The 17,727-nt window shown below is 39.1% G+C and overlaps 1 protein-coding gene across 1 annotated transcript in view; it reads right to left on the reverse strand.

Moving 5' to 3' along the window:
* LOC129133051 (uncharacterized) overlaps positions 1-17,727 on the reverse strand; it is a 143,482-nt gene that overhangs the window by 82,419 nt on the left and 43,336 nt on the right. The window contains exons 5-6 of the mRNA XM_077172186.1: positions 15,010-15,269; positions 11,147-11,248 (exon numbers count right to left, since the gene is read on the reverse strand). The gene's annotated coding sequence lies outside the window, so the exon portion shown is untranslated. The remainder of the gene's footprint in view (positions 1-11,146; positions 11,249-15,009; positions 15,270-17,727) is intronic.

Below are 17,727 nucleotides of genomic sequence, written 5' to 3' on the forward strand. Positions count from 1 at the left end.
TGAGATCCAAAATTTTCTTTAGAGATGCAGTGACAGATAAGACCCAAAATTTACTGCTGGTTTTTTTGCATCTTTTGTATTAGCCAAGGGATGCCAGAATCAAAACAATGTAGAAGTATCTTCTGGACCACCTTGGTATATACCTGAAACTATAAAAGCTTTGCTGCTAGAGCCAAGAACTGCCTCACTGTGATGGTGTGAGGTCGTCAGCAGCTGGTAGCAGGAAGGGGACCAGCATGAGAGCCTACTGTCTCACAGGGACAGCCTGGGATCACTGCTTACAGGAGCCAGCTAGCCCCCCTGAGCTGAGTTCCAGGAAACCAGAAGCATGAAAACACTACTGCAGCCTTAAAGAACACAGGATTTCACTTCACAAGCTCATTTAAGATTTTTCTTCCCTGCTAATGGATCTCCCAGTCACCAAGGAAGCTTACAAGTCAATTTTGAGTGTAAGAAAGTACTATAATTAGATGCAAAGATCTAAACACTCAATGGATAAAAACCACTGTTCATTCCAGGAACATTTTAGCAACTGTTGACTGGTAAAAAGTAAACAGATTTCAAAAAGTGTCAGGCTGCCATACCACTGCATGCCATTCTAAGATGAACATTGTTCCTAAATATATTTCCTGTGAGAGAAAGAGGAAAACAAATCTAATTTTGAAGAAATAAAACCAAACCAGATGTTCACAAGAATATGTTCAGACTTTTTTTTCCTTAATAAAGGTTTTTCCTTACTTTAGAGGTACCAAGTCAATAAATGTAACCTGAGAGTTGGTATGGCATTGGTTACCACCCTATTTATCACTCCTGTTATCCTTTAAAGCTGCACCCATTTGCCAGCTTCTCAGAACATGTAAATGAGCATGGGAATGCAGCAAATACTTAAAACTGATGAAGGAATTTTAGACTTATCAAAACCACTTGTGATTTTATGTTTGTGAAAGGTGTGATGTCAAGCTTTGGCATATTATGAAAAATAGCTGACAGTACATGAAACTAATTAGACTATTGCCAGGAACCATACACTAAATGATCTTTGCAATGAAGACCCTTTGTCAGTTCATTTCACTCCTAGTAGAGACTGCTGGAGTGTTTTTTCCTGCAGTCAAAACTCCTGATTGACAGATCTTCCATTCACTAATAGTCAATGTCATTTTACACAGTAATCTACCATATCCAGTACAGAGATATGAGCAACTCCAAGTCAGAAAGTAGTATTGCTGGTGGCTGACTGAAACACAAAGACTTCTTTTAAACAGGATAAATCTTTAGCCAAATGTGAATGTTTGCTTAAATTCTTTTTTTTCCCCCACAGGTGTGAAAAAGCATGTCAGTTCTTGAAGGTTGTCTTCTTTCTCATTACTCACTTCCTTGAGACTGAAACTTTGGGGTAGGATACAGTGATGCTGAACATTCTCATCCCAGAGGAGATTTTAATTGACTTTCAAATGCCAAAAGCTGGTCAAATCAAGCCACATGACATGTAGAGGGAATTTCCAGATGATAGAATGGAAACAGGTATGTCGAGGAATGAAAGGTCACCAAAGGAAAAGGAAATCCAGAATAATTCCCTTTATGACTCTCTCATGAGACTTATACAATACTTTCCTTTTTTGGATTTTGTCTTCCTTCTCACAAGACAGGCCATGGGAACTGAGACACACGTCTCAGTGCATGGATATACACACAGGTACAGACACAGGCGCACACGTGCACACACACACACACACACACACACACACACACACACACACACATACACACACACAGAATTACTGTTACCATGACCATTCACCCAGCATTTGCAATTGCCCATATAAATGACTGTTGGTACTAAAAAGCCAGCTGTGAATTGTAATTTTGCACATGTTTATGTAATTACCAATGAATTTTAGAAATGTGTGTTTTTGAAGTTTTTACTCTATGTACCTCTATCCAGGTTAGAGCTCAGACTCTGAGAGTGGAATATGGCAATCTCTTTTTAAAATATTACTGTCTGTAGTAATAACTAACACTTAAAGAAAAAAATGTTTCAGATGGTGTTATAATTGTGTTCTGATTAATGTTATACCAGAAAGAAAGACAGGGAATTTTTTCTGTTACAGCATTGAAGCAGAGATGGGAATGCCAGAAAATGAACTCTGGGAGCACGAGTCTGTAAGTTCTTTAAAGTGAGGAAAGTACTCCTTAATAAAACACACAGCAACCACAAAGCTGCTGATACCATATTGCTTTTGTCCTCAGACAAAAAGGTCAAGAATCCATTAGCAGCAGGCACTGCTAAGAAAGCTGTAAGACCAGTAGCTGAGTGACACAGCAGACCTAGAGAGCCCTGCAGGTGACACAGGACATCTGATAAGAATCAGGCTTTGCAAATTCTAGTCCCATATCTCATTATAGGAATACAACCTTGCTATTGATTAATGTTTCCCAGGGCTCGACTCACATCAGGTGGCAAAGGATCAATAGCTTTCTAGCTTTTAATAAGGCAGCCAAGCTCCTCACTGAGATCTGCACATACAGCCACTAGAAGTAAGCTCCTGTTCCAGTGCTCTTATATTACTCCTTTTGATGGAGTCAAGTCCTAACCTTCACTGTATCTTCAATTAGAAGTGGCAGGATACAATTCCTTGTTGCTAGGCAGCATACTGCAGCTTTTTTAATGATACTTTGCCCGGCCCAAGCTGTTCTGTCTAGCACACAATAAGTATCTACACTGAGCTAGAAGCTCATTTCTATTTTCCCCTTTCTTCTCCTCCTCCCTACAACCAGATTGTGCAGTTCAAAATGAGGTAGCAAGCCTGGTATCCCTGCATGAACAAATAAATAAATCTTAATACCACAACTACAGATGATGGGAGATGCTAGATCCTGGCAATTTACTTCACCGGTCTAGAAAATAAGCAAGTGGAGAAATGTCAACACCTTTCTTAAAAGGAAAACTATACAAAGTGCTAATAAAGAGTTAAGCAAATTTGCATTACTGTACTCATGTGGAAGCTAGTGTAACTGCAGGCCGCCCCCAAGTTGTGCTTGGGTGGTCCTCTACAAATTCGTATGCAGCAATTTATCAGTGGAATCTAACAGTGATTTATGCAGCTGTCAAGCTGCCTTCATCAGTACAAGTGAATTGTGGGCACCATCAGCTAATGTGGACTCCTTCACAGTGTCTTAAGTAAATGAGGGCCAAATTAAAAGAAAAACAGCCCAAGGTACCACCCACTCATCTTCTCAGTTCTTTAATGACAAGTTCCCTCTACAGAAAAAACATACAGCGGCTCATACGAGACCACACTTACAGAGACCCCACTGTCTAATCACAGACAGCCTGTGAAAGTCAGCTTTCAGGGCCTTGGTTAGAGCAAGGAGAACAGGAAAGGTTGGCAGGGTTCCATCAAAAACGAAAACAGTATTGATGGCAAATAAAATTGACACAGAACCAAATCAGTTATGTTTTATAATAAATAATGATGCATTATTTTTTCAGAGAATAATATGAATCATCCAATGATGACATAACATATCTATGTAGCATGTGCCTGTGTCTTTGTTTTAAATAAAACCAGTACTGTAGTGGATCTTGCTCCAGCCACAAATTATAGTCTTAGCTGGTCGCTGATCCAGCCTGACAAAATCTGGTGTACAACCACGCTGGTGCTTTGCAAAGGGGCAGAGCAGCATCCCTGAGTCACGTGTCAGTGATATGTAAGTTATTTTTGACTAATTAATATGAAAATGGAGTGAGAACTATTTCTTTATTGAAATACTATCCATCAACAAATGGATCAGAAAAGCAGGCATACTCACACATGCACTCTCCCACTTTTTTGGAAAAGATGATTATATGTCCCTACAATATGAGAAGCTGTTTCCAGCAAGACCAGAAATTTGACCACTCTGAGGTCATAATTAATCATCACTGATTTTGACATAACAGAAAACAAGTTTTTCTCCATAAAATTACAGAATTATACATGAACTTTCCAAGAGTTACTTGCATTTTCTTGAGCCAATGGAAAAGAAGGAGCTTGTGAAAATAGGTACACTTTTTCAGCTTTGTAGAGAACATATTTAATATTGCACTCTTCAAGAAGGTAGAATGAAGAAATCACTTGTGGACGTTAGCAGGGTAAAAAGCCGTTGTGCCTAAGCACAATGTGTATTAACAGCCCAATTCTGCACAGAACTATCTAAGCCTAGGCAGTCTGGCTGAAGACTAACGTGCTTGCCTATAATAAGAGTAATAATCCCAAGGGGTTCCAGCTGGTAACACCTCCCAAACCATAGTCCCTTTAGAAGAAAACATTCACCTAGAATTCAAACAGATGCTGATCTTGCCCTCAATCTTCTTAACAATTTGCTCCAAGGTCTAGATGAGGGTTGATATGCCATGATGCTTTGCAGGAACCCTCCTGAAGCAGCTGCCATGCAAGGACCAGCACAGGGCACTGAAATCAAGAAAGTGGTGCTTCAAACAAAGTCCTGTGGTAGATGGATGGAGACAGTTGACTTCACAATCATTTTGCCAGCACTAAACTACCTGGGCTGTCAAAGGCAGGAAGAGGACTGGGCTTAAGAATTCCTAAATTAAGGACTTAAGAATTCCTTATTTGTCTTAATAGTCATGCCATGATTACAAGAATATTGTGCCAACCACATTCAGGCTCTGAGAAGATTTGCCACCAAGGACAAATGTATTTAAAAGCCTTTGCCCCATTCTAATACCATGTTCTTCAGTACGTTTTCTTTATCTCTGGTACTGAACATGGTATGAACAGCTGCAGGGGCTGTTATAGTGATTGTGGCCAAATGTCTCTTTTTTAATTTCATTTTTTCATTGTGAACTCCTCTCTTTTTTCATTACTATTTAGTCTTAAATTAGTGAGCTTTGTCCTTGCCTGAAAATTGCACATATTTCTCTTCTCTCCCTGTTACATCTCTTGGATGTAACAGCACAAAAGAAATCTCCAAGCCATCTTAATTTTAGAAGGTGGTCATTTACTGGACAATTCCCCAGTGACCAGCCACAGAAAGCAAAAAGGAGCACTTAGTGGTGTTTTGAAGCCCACAGAAGCACTGAAGGGTCCTGTCTTTGTGCATTTAGTGTAATGCTAGAGAGGGTGGAGGAGTGAGCCATGTGCAAACACTATTGACCAAAATACATCAGAATGCATTCCACAATTACCTTGTCCTCATTATGAGTCTATGTGAAAGATAAACAATGGCAAAGGGCATTTTTGCCTTCAAATTTAAGAATCAAAAAATTTCTTCCAGACTCTTTTTTTGCTTAACTTATCATCAAATATCTTAATTGTGACACATGAACTGAAAATAGTACTCATCCTACCACCATGAAGATGCTCTCAGGGTTGACCAGATGTTGATAGTTTCAACACCAATATAGAAGTGGGGATATCTGTGAGCTAGGTCTTGCAGAATGGTAAAAACTGCCTTTAGACTCAGTTAAATACTTTGGAGCATAATCCTTTTACTAAGTGGTGCTGGCTGATAGTAGGAGCAACTACGACTTATCACTTAGGGTGGGTTCTTATTCAAATTGGTGTCTCATACTTTTATCCAGAAATCCAGAAGAAGTGAGACCCTGTAAGAGTGAGTTTCTCTTATAAGCAGAATACTAGAACATATTGGTAACACAGTTATATGAAGAACAAATTAAAACAGTAACACATTCTTTCCCTTTGGCAAAAGTTGATTAACTTCATTCTTGATGCACCAGAGTAAATAGAGAGTAACCAAATGTTTTTCTACCACAGCATTTTCACATTCCCCAGTCATTATTGTATTTGTAAAAGGTTAGTAAATCAAACTTTAAGAAGAGGAATTTTACTAAAGAGAGTCTGGCTTGTGACTAACCATTGCAGAAGTCAACACAGAATCAACCGTGCCTACAGGATCCTACTGTAGCTTGAGGGATATATTCTGGGCAGCACATTTCCACTGCCAGTATTTCCAGCCATTGTCAATAAAAAGAAGGCTCTCATTAACACCAACACATGGGTCTTACTGCTGTATCCCGGGGCATCCACAAATGTTTGTTGCTGCAAAAGATGAACGAATGTAAGTTATATGGCTCCCACATGTATGTAAGGTATATAGCCCCATGTATGTGATGGAATGTAAAATTTTAGGATTCAGTGCTCATACATATCAGATCTGCAATAAAGCAGATATTTAAGAATACACCCAACAATATGTTACACTCTACGGAAGATGAAGTAATATATTAACTTCCTTTTGTATTAATTGGAGATTCATATTACTTGTCATTATCATATTTATTCAGGTGTTCATTATTCTCCATTAAAAGAGAAACATTTGCTGTGGATATTGCAAGTGCTATAAATTGCAATTTGGTTAATTTTAAGCATGTTCTTAGCTATCTTGCCAAGTCAGGATTTTGAAAAACATAGATTCAATTTTTAATGACAGTGTAAATCTCTCTGTGAATGAAGAAAAGTGTAAAATGTGTGCATCTGCATGTTTGTCTTGGTGTGACAAGGGTTCTGGGAGCTCAGGAGCATGCCCCCATTGCACAGCAGAGATCAACACAGCGGTCCCTGTAGTTCCACCAGGGCAATAAATTCCAGACCCGGGAATAGAATAGGTGTGCCAGTATGGAGCCATTCTTGGGTGTCCTAGCCTTGTTACAATGTAAGGCTATTTATGGTGGATGTCCAACTGTGCTAATATAGCAGTACTGCCTGTGAAAAAAGAACAAAAGTACAAAACTCAAGCTCATTTGGAAGAGATTCAGAGATCTGTACTGTGAGTCTGCACTGGGTGGTGTGATAGTTTGGGTCAAGCAGATGACATTCAGAGCAGCGTGAATGAGCACATCCTAACCAAGTAGTAGTCACAAACAGTAGATGACCTACAGGAGCTACACTGCAAAGACCTTGAAGAGATGGAGGTCTCCAAAAGAAAAATACTTCCAAGCACTTTATTGTGCTAAATAAAGGCAAATGATTTAAAGCACAGTAGGAAAAGCCTTCCTCTTGGAAAGGAGAAAATAATTTGGCGGCAAAAGCAGATATAATGGCTGAAATCTAACTCACCATGTTGAAAAGATCAAACTCGGCAGCAGAAAAGGAAAAGAGAAATAAAGAGAGTTGAATTCAGCATGGAGTATATTTTCAGGGGACAGAAAAAGATGCCTAATGAAAAAAGTAAGGCCAGAAAAGCTTGTCAAAGTTTCCATACCAAACAATTTGTTCAGCCAGCAGAACTGTAAATCAGAGACTATTTTATTTTTGGCATAGACATAAATGAAACCTTCTAGTCAGGAAAATATTTTTCATTGTGTGCTGCGTAACCTTCTATTCGTAGAGACTTGTTATATCCTAAAAATGTGTCTAGATTGCTATTCTGCAAATCAGTATAGCTTTACCCACAATCTCCTTGCAGCTCTATGGGTATCTCAACATTCATAGCTTCTCTTCCTCATGTTTGTTTTCCACAACATCATATTCAAACCAGAGAAGAAGTTCTGGCAGCTTTCCAGAAAATTAGCTCAATAAAAACATATTTTGCACAACTTCAAAATGGTTTGCACTGTCTCACTAGAAGCAGACACACAGACAGCTGATTTAATCTGTCAAAGGGGCAGAAATAAAGCTGGATATATAAATTTACATCTGAATACAGAGCACTTTTTCCTAAGAACTAATTGTACCTCAAAAGACAAATAAAATGAGAAGAGACTCCTATGAAACTATTTTATGAGTGAATTCCAAAGCAGAAGCAGGATGAGAATACCAAAAATAGTCAGGACTCCAAGTACTTGTTAAGCAGCATTTTAAGTCTTCAATACATTTATTATTTGCACCATGCCACCCTCTCATTAAAAAAACCAGACAACTCCTAATTTAAAACATTTTCTTATTGGAGCAGCTACAGCAGCTCTCATCTGTGTAAATATATGCAGTTATTTTTCTCCATCAGCCCTACTGACTGGAGGTGCTATCCCTTTTTGACAAACAAATCAGATTTAGGTTCATCTTCACATTTCTCCCTATAGTCACAATCTTACCATGATTATTCATGAGGGCTTAGTCCTGGACTGTGTCCTGCTTGTACCTATCACACTGAACACAAGGTAGATAGACTCAGTCTCTGCTGCAGACTTTATTTAACTCAACACAGGCACTTTCAGGCAATTGCAACACAGCCCTTGACCTACACGTGCTGCCTAGCAGGAACTCAATCCCCTAGCAAGACTCTGCACATGCAGTATCAACACCATTCTCATATGCCAAGGGTCTTATGATCAAACAAATGGGAAAGTTGAAAGGCAGATGCTTATGGGAATGTATTTTCATTTCTGTTTCAGTTCCTTATGGCTCATATCAGGACACTTATCTCACCTTTCTCCCCACAAAGCAGACACCACATCCCTCAGGGTGTTTCTATGATGCATTTCAGCTCTCTCACATAGCTCCAGTGGCACAGGACCATTAATTGCCAGAGTGATCCCAGCAACAGCCTGAAATATTACCTTCAGGCAAGCTATATTGCTGTAACTTACCCTAAACAATGAACTTTGCATCAAGACTTGCCCCTCTGTTACTTTACTTTTTCAAGACTGCAACTACTCCCTCAGCTCTGGGCAGATACCACAGTGCCTGAAAAAATACTCTCAATACTGGTCTAAAATGTCAACCCAAATGTAAAATCAATATGAACACCTTTCAATAAGATAGTTTGTCCCTGCTGGAAGTCAGTTGAAGCAATGAAGGAAAATATTTGCTACTACAATTGCAATGTCTGCCTTGGCACATGTGGATGTCTTACTATGCTGGAGAAGACCTGTCAGAAGACTCAGGACATAGAGCAGAAAACTACTAAGTCTCTTCTCTGGGTGAAGAAATGTATTTTGTTAAATCCAGAGCAACTGAGAGAAGTACTGATCCAAGAAGTCACTGATACCTTTCAATTTGAGGAGATTATTTTAGCCCTTCTGCTGGTTTAGAATACCTGCAAAAGTTATTTTGTCCAAAATACAACCAAGATGTCCAAGGTGCTAGGAGGTATTGCAGTAAAAACATTTTATTTTACATGGATATACTTCTCTTTCTAGAGTATATCTCTCCATCTCCAAGCAGGAGCTACATGGTCAGCCTGAACAGTTGCAGGGACAGCCACTAACAGGCCTTCCCTGGCCCCTTTTTATGATCAAAAGAAGAAATTGTTTTCAAAGTTGAACTTTCCATTTCTTCTCAGCTCTTAGACATGAAAACAGAAGTTAAAACTGCCCATATAGGAAAACAAAAAGATTAATTGTGCAACAACACCTGGCTGTCACTTAGGTTATGCAAGGCAGGAGAAAGAATCATGTTTACAGTTTCTGGCTGGTAGAAGTCTGGTTTTAATATTGGTGGTTTACCTTATTTGTCCTTTTAAAATCAACTTCGTTATCAAAATCTTGAGATAGAAGCTTTCTACTAAACTTCTAGGGTGAGTAACTATAGGATTGGTGAGTGGCAGCGAAATATACTGAAATTTGACACCTGTTGGGAAACAATTGCTTTTCCAGCCAGGTCTCCAGCTCCATGCTGGAGTGGTGATATGCTCCTCTGTCCTAGCAGAGGCTAATGTCTCAGCTGAGTGCAGACAGGCAGCTCATCTCTTCCAGGTCAGTCTCCCACCCCTGTGGGTAGGAGGTAAAAAGCTCCAAAACAAAGAGGCAAACTTGGAATTTGGTGGCTAAAGACCCTTGTTTTGCTTTCTTGAATTGTAGGAGAGATCACTGCACACTCACAAGCTACTATTAAAACCTGATCAGTCTCGATGTTCTGTGAAACTTGGAAAGAGGCAAGAATCAAAAAGGTATGTTAAACACCATAATTCAGATGACATATTCAAGGTGTTTCAAATTCTGGTGCTGTTTTTTGCCATGTGGAAGCAAGGTCTGCTGGAAGAAAAGTTTTACTGGATCAGCAAAGTCTGCTTCTCTAAGATGCTATGGATAAGATGTAGATTGTTTTGTATGAGCCAAACAATATTTACTACTTACAATATAAAACCAAGATTTTTTTTTTATCCCGCTGTGGAACCTTCTTTTTCCCAGGCTGAACAGTCCCAACTCTCTCAGCCTCTCCTTGGATCAGACATACTCCAGTTTTTTAACCATCTCCATTGCCCTTTGTTGGACTTGCTCCAGTATCTCCATGTCTCTCTTGTGCTGAGGAGCCCAGAACTGGGCCCAGCACTCCAGGTGAGGCCTTGCCAGGGCTGAGTAGAGGGGAAGGATCTCCCCCCTTGACCTGCTGTGTACATTTCTCCTGGGTAGCTTTTGTTTGCCAGAAGGATACATTGCTGCCTCAATGTATCCTACCTCAATGTTTGGAATCTACGCCTTAGCCCTTTTCTGCAGAGCTTTTTTCCAGGTAGTAGGCTTCTGCTGCATGTCTGGAGTTGTTCCTCCTCAGGGGAAGGACCTTGCATTTCCCTTTGCTGAACTGCATGAGATCCTTTTGAGATCATTTCTCTAGTCTGTCCAGGTCTCTCTGAATGGCAGCATAGCCTTCCGGTTTGTCAATCACTTCTTCCTATTGTGTTTCATTTACAAACTTGATATGGGTACAGTCTGTACCCCTAATTTAGCAAAGATCTTAATCAGCATTGGTTCCAGTATTGATGCTTGATGTACATCACTAGGAATTGGCCTACAACTGGATTCATGCCACCAACCAAAACCTTTTTAGCTCAGGTGTTCAGTCAGATTTCAGTCCATCTCAGCAGTCACTTCTCTAAAACATATTTCAGCAACTAGTCTATTAGAATGTTGTTGAAGAAAGCATCAAAAGCCTCTCTGACATCAAGATAAAAAGTAACCACTAGTCTCCATATGTCCATTGACCCAATCATTTCATCACAGAAGGCTATCTAGTTGGTCAGGAATGACTTCCCCTTCCTTAGTCTCTGCTAACTGCTCCCAGTCATCTTTTGTTCTAAATGGTTAGTAGTTAAATATTAATTGAAAATTAACCAGAAACTTGAGAAATCAATAGTGTCAAATAACTATGTCCTAGGCTTCATAATTTTTACTACATTATATGCCAAGTCAATATTATACAGCTATTTCAAGTAATTTTCTATAGCTGATCATTCATTTTATTCTTACCTCCATTCTCTGTGCTTCTCATGGACTTCCTCTTCTGGCTCAATACATCTAATTGCTCAGCTACAACTAGAAGATTGAAGAGTATTTCTGTAGTATTTCAGCCTGCAGTGGGTAAGAAAATAAATGTGTCTTTACTAACACATTTTTAAAAACCTCAGGAAGAAAATGGTATTTGGTTCAAAGCCTTTTAACTTCTGAAGAAATGATCGAGATAGGCTGTTGTTTAGAAGGTAATGACCACCATCTTTTATCTCCCAATTTAACAGTTGTACAGAACTATTTTAATATAAAATAATGTCTGCCACTCTTGTTCCAAGCTCCATTCTCGAAGGGCAGGTATTTTCTGCAAATGCCTAATTTCATATGCCTTCACATGCCTTTGGTTTAATAGTGAATGAGTGGTCTTTGCTGTTTAGACCACAATTTTTCTATGTCCATCATATCTAAAATATCCATGAACATTCACCAATATGTGCTGATATGAACTATGAGCATTACAACAGCATCAAGGGCAGAAGATTTCTAGGCATCTATAAGTATGCTGTAGTTGGAGGAAGTTTCAGAGTTTTGGGTTTGGAAGCACCTCAGTTTTAATCTAGGCACCAGAATCCATTTGGATATATTGTCACTAGCTTGGAAACACACTGGGATATAAATATGAACTTGAATAGGCTGTGCTTCTTCATTTCATTTACCAAAAGACTTTTTTTCTCACATGGGTAATGCAGCATCCAAATGACTATTTTAAAAAGTAAAGTCACAATACACAAAGCCTTGTTCTTGAAACAGAAGGTAATGAATGCTGCTAGAGGTCCTTCCATGTGTTTCAAACTGTGCTAAAAACAATACTGGTCATGTCTTGTACAAGAAAGTCATCCTCCTCATGCTGCTTGTTCTCTAACTGTAACCAAGACAAGTGAATGCTCTGTTTCTTATCAGAGTGCTGGTATCTGTTCCTTCTTTCGGAGAGTTCATCCAGCTGGTTTATGGCTCTCACAGCTCAGCTAAGAGGGTGGGGGAAGGGGATTAGCCCAACAGTTACAGTAAATTACACACATTCATCGGCCCCTTGACTTCTACACTGAAGTTCTTGCCTTTTATGGCAGATGTAGGGAAAATGATATAATGGTATGCCATACAACATGTACAAAGAGAGCTGAGGATGTATTTCATATATCTTTGCAAGTCTTGCTCTGCAAACTTTTCTTAGGGAATTTAGAATTTACAGTCTGATAAGCAATTTCACTACAAAGGATAACTGAATCTCTATCAGCAGCTACATGCTCTGTCAGAGCAAAAAAACCAGGAAAGGATAGAAAATTATATGATAGGAAGAATTAGGGGGGGAGGGAGGGAGGGAGGGAGGGAGGGAGGGAGGGAGGGAGGGAGGGAAGGAAGGAAGGAAGGAAGGAAGGAAGGAAGGAAGGAAGGAAGGAAGGAAGGAAGGAAGGAAGGAAGGAAGGAAGGAAGGAAGGAAGGAAGGAAGGAAGGAAGGAAGGAAGGAAGGAAGGAAGGAAGGAAGGAAGGAAGGAAGGAAGGAAGGAAGGAAGGAAGGAAGGAAGGAAGGAAGGAAGGAAGGAAGGAAGGAAGGAAGGAAGGAAGGAAGGAAGGAAGGAAGGAAGGAAGGAAGGAAGGAAGGAAGGAAGGAAGGAAGGAAGGAAGGAAGGAAGGAAGGAAGGAAGGAAGGAAGGAAGGAAGGAAGGAAGGAAGGAAGGAAGGAAGGAAGGAAGGAAGGAAGGAAGGAAGGAAGGAAGGAAGGAAGGAAGGAAGGAAGGAAGGAAGGAAGGAAGGAAGGAAGGAAGGAAGGAAGGAAGGAAGGAAGGAAGGAAGGAAGGAAGGAAGGAAGGAAGGAAGGAAGGAAGGTTGCCTTCATTATGCAAGAGTGCAAGCACAGTCCATTAAATTCTGCTTTTTATGTCAGTAGCAAAATTATCATTAAAGCTGTGATTTTAGTCTGGGCCTGTGCTAGAAAATGAATTTGCATAGCAGTTATTGTTTCATAGAAGAAAAATGAAAAGTGGGTTTTAAATGAAATGATAGTAGAAAGACACCATTGTCTTTATGTGGAGTGGGCTATTGTGAAAGAAGTTACTGAATTAAATCCTTAGCAGTGTTTCCAGATTATAATGTGAGTTTTGTGAGGGATGGGAGATTTCTCTTGATACATTCTGAGTACACTTTTGTGTTATGAAATTCTGATCATCTGCCTTTCTCATAGGACTTCAGTGGAACATCTCCAATATTTGCTAAATATGGAGTTGGCCAAATAAAGTTGCATGGAACAGCAAAATGAGGATTATCACACCTAAATGTGTGGGCATTTGGGATTTCATCCAAATTAATGCAAAGTTGTACAGTCCTGATTCTCACCTCACACATTTTTTATGACAAGGTTGTTATGTTATAAATCAGAAATTATTTATTTTCCTGCTAAATATTTTGCATAGATACTAGAAACTGAATGCAATAACCACTACCACTTAATGCATCTTCTGTTGAGGGAGCACTAACTCTCAGTACTAAACCCTCAAAACAGTTTTTCAGGAAAAGTAGAAGTAATGCAAAGATTATCCATACACTTTGTGGTGCCCTTGATATGTGAGTAGGCTTTAATTCCATAGAGCAGTTTAAGTGGATGAAAAAGGAACATATTTAGGTTGCCTGACTGCTATCAATAAATGCAGAAGTGCCAAGCTATGTAACATAAGACTCTTGAGAAAGTGTTAATGAAGTACAACTGGTAAGTTACCAATACTTTTCACCATACCAGTCACCCAAACATGGTATAAGAAACTTTACCTTATGAAAATAATTAACAAGATTTTTTAGGTGAAATTACTGATTCTCTCAAGTCTTTCCCACTGTCATCTTCCATAACCCTTCTCCTTCAAATGATGCTATTCATTATTGGCTGTATCCTTATGTAAGTTGAACCAACCCAACTATACGGATTCTGAATCTTGCCTTGGATTCACAAGAGGATTCGGGTGAGGGGAAGCTACATTTGCTCAAATCCATACATTTCTACACTTTAGGATCTGCAAATCCTGCAAATTTTCTGACACAAAGTCAGTAAACCTGTTCTGCATAAAAACAAGGATGTCTCACACAGCTCTGTTACACTACCTTCCTTTTTCAATGTAGTAAATAAAATTTTCTTTATCTCTTCTGCACTGTGAAAGTTGACTGAAAGCAAAGATTTGTTTTAGACTAGCTTTCATCAGAATGCTTATCCCTCAGTAAAACCGCTTAAATTTCTCCACTGATATACTCTAGCCTGAAGACTAGAGTATATCAGTGGAAGGTTGGAAGACTTCTAAAAATGCTAATTGGAAAGAATGTCTGAAGGTCATTGAGTCCAGTCTCCACCTTAAAGAAGGATTATTACCAGTGCTAGACCATGTCAACCCCCTCTCTACTTTTCTGTTATTTTTTGAAAGTCAGTTATCCAATGGTATCTTGCAGCTATAAGATAACACAGAAGAAGAGAGAAAAACTTACTGTAAAAAATCTAAAGACAGTTTATGTTTACTTTGGTCTTGATTTTAAAGGATTTCTTATTCTCTGTCATCCAAGAGTTTCTGTGTTCAGTGAAAAGCAAATAGGGAAAGGGCATGTCAAACATGCTTCAGAAGGCTGCAGAGAGAATAGTTGTAAGTGTCCACTCCAGAGTGCAAAAATGAAAAATAAAACTATTTAATTGATGTGGGTTAATGTATGTAATAAGCTACAGTTACTGGGTCAGCAGAAAAACAGGCCTTCTTAAAGATTTATATCCTGCATTAATCATTTACTGTTCTTTTGGAAGAAATTACCTAACCCAGCACAGGACAGCAAGAGTGAACAAGCCATTGCCCACAAACCTTGGCAGAAATCTTGGAATGAAAAATAGTAGAAAACACCCCCTTGACCCTTTTTCCTTCAAATAATCAGTTTCATCTGATTAAGGAATGCTGAAGAATGGTGAAAAATGCTCTGTTTAGAAATCTGGAATTGTGATGGGTGGCAGCTGAAGGATTGTAGCTTCCTTGTGAAAGCTTTCCTTGGAGATGGCTGGCACTGCAGTGCAGGTTGGTATGTGCTGGTCAGACACATGTCACACTTCAGCAGGACCAGCAACAACCTAAAGGAGGAAAAAACTACACAGCACTCTGAAGGGTCAAAAAAGCAAAGCAAACTTGCGGCTTTGGTGGCAAAAGTGTCAATCTTTCCAGAGAAGGCAACAGAATGGTGATCAGCAGAGCTGCACTGAAATACCTTGGACTCTCGCAGTTCTCTCCTGCGTCTTCATCCTAAGATATTCTACCTTCAGCAGCTGCTCCAGGTAGACTTTGTGTGACCTCTGACTAGTCCAAATCATCTATCTCCCCATCCTTCCAGACAGGAGGCAGGATTGACTTGAATAAAGTCAATCCTCTCCTACCAGAAAAAAAAGCAGAGTTGTGTGGGGCTGCTGGGGACAGCTGTGGTGTCTGGTGAAAAGGACAAGGCATTGCCAATGTCACCTTCAGGTGGTAACTAACTCCATGCAGAATTAGTTTGATCTGAATCATTCACAGGTAGCTTTGTGGATGTTTTAGTGATAAAGGATTGCTGTAGATTACCAGATAGAGCAAAATGGGAGAAAAAATTATGGATTTGCAGAGAACTGCAAATTGGCAATGAAATCAGAGCTCTGAATTCACAAGCATATAACTTCTACCTTATTGTTCCATGTATTTGTACCTAATGAATACATACACCAATACATAGCCTTGCAGAGTATATTCTTGTCTGTACCCTAAAAGTGCTCAGAGCACTCTATATCTGTATTTAGCTTCTCAGGATTAGCAGTGAGTTATTTTGAGGTGTCTTGAATTCAAGAATGTTAGAGATGGTTGGGGGCTCCTGTGAGTCAAGGATGTTAAAATTCATAGCTCATGCATGAAGCATGTGAATCCTCCCCAGTTTAGTTTGAGGGCAGCAACAGGACAAAGGGCTTGTCATACATGCTGAGTCATTGGAAATACAATCACATGAGAGTAGAGTAGCCTATGTAACTGATGTTAGGGTCATATCTTGTTTCTGATGTGTTTCAGCTGGTCCTGTTCTGTAAATACAGAGCAGAGCAGCTGCTTTTCCAAGCTTCCTAGAATGCTGTATAGCCAACACAGATGGAATTCTAGAATAACTTTACCTAGAAGGTCCTTTAAGCATAACAATTCACCATAGGTCCTCTTCAGCTATGTAACTTCCACATTCATGTGGCCAGCAGAAAGAGCTAGACATCCAAACAGAGCATTACAGTCATATAGTATTGCCTTCTACAAGCTAGGAAAACCTTGCTCAATAACTTCTGCACCAAGATTATAATTTCTGTTTGAGCTTTATGCATATCTTTTAGAATGACTCTCCAGTTATGACTCTTAACACACAGGTTAAGAAAAAATATCACAGCTTGAAAAAATATCACTTGTCCAAATCACTCCAAAGCTTAGGCAATTTATCTTTTAAAGATTTCTGTTTCTTTTTTTCATCTGCTTTCATCTGTCTCATCCTGGTTTTCAGACATTTGATCTCAATGTGATTTTTTTCTGTTAAATCAGATCTGTCACACTCTGAAGTATTTTTCCATGTAAGCATTTCTAGTCTGGAATTAATTCACTTCTAAATTTTTTCTTGGATAAATAAAATAGAATAATTTTCTTAAGTCTTAATGTGTCAGGTATGTTTTATAGACTCTTTTGAGCTTATAAACTTATGATCTTTTTCCTATTTTTTTCTTTTTCCAGTTTCTTAGTGTCATTTTGAAGTGAGTACACAAGGTTTCTACTTTGGTTAAGCTCTAATTCATGTTGGAGACAGAGATAATAGCCTTTTTCCTATTTTGATTGCCTCTTGCCTCTGCAATAAGGATGGCATTCACAAACTTAATTGCTTTGTTGTCATAAGAACACATGCTTCATGGGCTGCCCAATATGATATTTATGTGTTTTTCAGATTGATCCACAGGGTAAATTTCCATATTTTTTGAGGAGATTGCATCCTTAGTGTTTTGCTAGCATTATGAACCAGTACTGATGTATTGCTCTATGTACTAGCTGACTCTTATCAGTACATATGGATGATATAACCAACACAGTTATTTACAAATTCCTCTTCTAGTATTCTTCCCTACTTTCACCTAGCACTGTTCTTGTAAGCTCTTCAGTCTGAACATACAGTTCAAAAGACATGGAGCATTCCTTGGTCAAAATTAGAACTCTGAGTAGCATACTGGGAATAATCTTCTAGCATACTGGATTCACATGTTCGATTCTTTTCAAACAGCTTTCAATAAATACCTATTATAATCTCTCTTTTTAATACAGTCCTAAGTCTGGAATGTGCTTCTTTTATCTGCACACCAAATTAGACCCACTCAATACTCTGTTGTTTCTCTTTACTATCCCTGCAACCATAAAAATGAAAAGCTCATGCAGATTCTGCAGCATCCTAAGTGTGCTTATTGTCTACAGCACACAAATGTACCAGATCCAGCTTCACAGGACTTTGGCTAGTCTGCTGAGAGCTACCATTTTCTGCACTAAAAATAGTAGATC

The sequence above is a fragment of the Agelaius phoeniceus genome, chromosome Z (genome assembly GCF_051311805.1).
Source record: "Agelaius phoeniceus isolate bAgePho1 chromosome Z, bAgePho1.hap1, whole genome shotgun sequence".
Lineage (NCBI taxonomy): Eukaryota > Metazoa > Chordata > Aves > Passeriformes > Icteridae > Agelaius > Agelaius phoeniceus.